Source organism: Penaeus chinensis, chromosome 27, assembly GCF_019202785.1.
Source record: "Penaeus chinensis breed Huanghai No. 1 chromosome 27, ASM1920278v2, whole genome shotgun sequence".
Lineage (NCBI taxonomy): Eukaryota > Metazoa > Arthropoda > Malacostraca > Decapoda > Penaeidae > Penaeus > Penaeus chinensis.
This window is the reverse complement of record NC_061845.1, coordinates 31,175,335-31,177,834: the sequence shown is the minus strand read 5'-3', so window position 1 is coordinate 31,177,834 and position 2,500 is coordinate 31,175,335.

Genomic DNA, 2,500 nt, shown 5'->3' with positions numbered 1-2,500 from the left:
ATTTCTAAAATGATTAGCTTGGGCTCCTTGTATAAGTGATTTGACATTTCTCTTTTTTTGTTTGTAGTTTTTCTGGAGTCCCTATGTTGTGTCTGTCATTTTTTAGAGCTTTATGAACGCTATTTCTATCTGCTATTGCTCTCTTGATGTCGTGTTTATCCATGGAGCAGAAGGACGTCTAACAGTTTTAGTAACAAATGGAGCGATGTCGTTTATGCTGTCATTAATCACTTCCGTGAAGACATCTATCTGTTTGTCTACATTATCTGTTTGCAAAATTTCTAAAAGAGCTGCTTGCTTGGCAATGATTTGTTAGCATAATGACTGAGGTCGTAGTTGGTTAATTCTCGGAAACTTTTTTTGACTGGTGGTCGTTCTGGTTTCTTTAAATTAAGCGTCACCGTTATGAGTTCGTGATCGGCAACATGGCATGGAATGACGTTCGTATGGTGAATGAGGTCAGCTCTGTTATTATTACATCAATTAATGTTGAAGTGTTTTCTGTGATCCTTGTAGGTTTGTTGACTATCTGTTCTAATTTGTTTTTCCTGATTATCTTAAATAATTTTGCTTTAGGTTTATTCAACTCATCATTTAAATCACCCAGGATGAAAAGAGGTTTCTTTTTAAGTATCATTTCTCTAAAAAACTTTTTCTATATAATCAAAAGATTCAGAGGCACCGTGAGGATGCCTATAGTTGCACCTACAATGAGTGACGGAAGCATATTGCATTGTACGTTAACCCAAGTATCCTCTACATCTGCACTCCTTGCAGTTGCAGCGGAGATCTCATTTGTTTTGAGAGTACATATATGCAGACTCCTCCACCTCGTCCTGCATCGCATCTATACACATTGAAATTTGGTATTTTGATGAAAGCGCTTGACATATCTTGGTGAAGCCATGTTTCCCTTACACATAATATATCAGAGGTAGAGGTAGATGGATAAATTATTGTAGGTAAATAGATAGAGATAGACTAGGGTAGATAGATCGAAAGATTGGTAGATAGATAGCTAGACAAATTGACAGATGGAGAAAGATCTACATTTTTTTTTTTTTGACAAGTTTGAGACATAAGCTTACATCTCAAAAGGATTAGGTAACATAGGTTATCCTCACCCCTATCTTAATAGGTCCATATGTAGGCTCACATTTCACATACAGAACATAGGTATATCAATAAATGAGACACATACACACATCTCCGCTGGATCTATCTTGTCCAGTGATCAGATATTTATGGTTAAGACACGCTTACACTATCAACAGTACTCTGTTGTTCACGCTTTCCTGAGCCAGCAGGTCCTGAGCCAGGCCAAACGCGATTACGCATGTCAAGAAGTGCGGAACTATGTAAAAACAAATGGTTAAGTCTGACCGCTCTCGGTGTACACCTGGTTTACTCTATATCACTTGTTTGGTTGTTTCAAGAGAGGCTCCATCAGTCCTGTGTTGCGTCCTTATGTTTCTTCAAGGGTTGCCCATCGTCTTGCAGATCTTCCCATTTTTTCAAGAGGCCTTTTTTTCTCCTGATTTTTGCACTTAAGTCCGTAAAGTATGTTCCTCCCACTACACTCGCTTCCTTTCCTTTTCCTGAATTTTGATCTTACAGTCTACTCTTTGTTCCTCTTCAGGGTCACTAACATTATATTTTATTTCTGCGTCTTGAAAGGGAGATTTTGTGACAGCCTCCTCTCCCTGTTTCTTTTCGGTTTCTCTGTCCATAAATTGTGCCTTTTTTCAATCACAACTATTCTCTGCATCAGTGTCTGCAGCATCCGGGTGATTGCGGATGCTTCCTTCCCAAAAAAATCCGCATGACTACAGCGCAGCACTTCCTTCACTTCCTACACCTGTCGGTCGTCCTGAGGTCGATCGCTTCCCTTTGACGGCGACGCTAAGTGCGGAGGACCCTGCAGCCAGGCGTTGGGGACTGGAGTTGTGCCCTTCCTTTGCACCTCTGGCTGCACATGTTTGGCGGATTCACGTATGATGCCACCCTCCTGTACCCCGCTCCAGAGATGAATACCCTCTCTGGCACTTCCCCTTTCAGGAGGGCAACGAGCTGACTCCGCTCCTCGCCCCTCGACGCCTCTTCACCCACCCAACTTTGTCATCGTCCAACAGAAGGCCTGGGACCAGTCTTGGTCGGATGTCGGAAAATTATCACTATAGTGAGTTTTCCCCCAACCTTTGGGACAGTCATCACTGTCCTCTTATATCCCCGAGTCGTCAGGGTCTGATCCACCTCGCCTGCCCGTACCGTGAGATACGGCCTCTCTCTGCCTTCCTTCGTAAGTGGCTCGACATCACGGTGGTCCCGGCCCAGTGCCATGACCCACCTTAATTTCTCCACGAAACTCATAGCGCAGTCCTGTGGGAATAGCAATCGTTTCCTGCCCTTCACATCGGCAACATTCTGGGTTCCTGCTTCGGTTCCTTCTTCGCTCCTCTTCCTCTTCTCCTCCCGCTCGCATCCATTCTCATTGTCACTC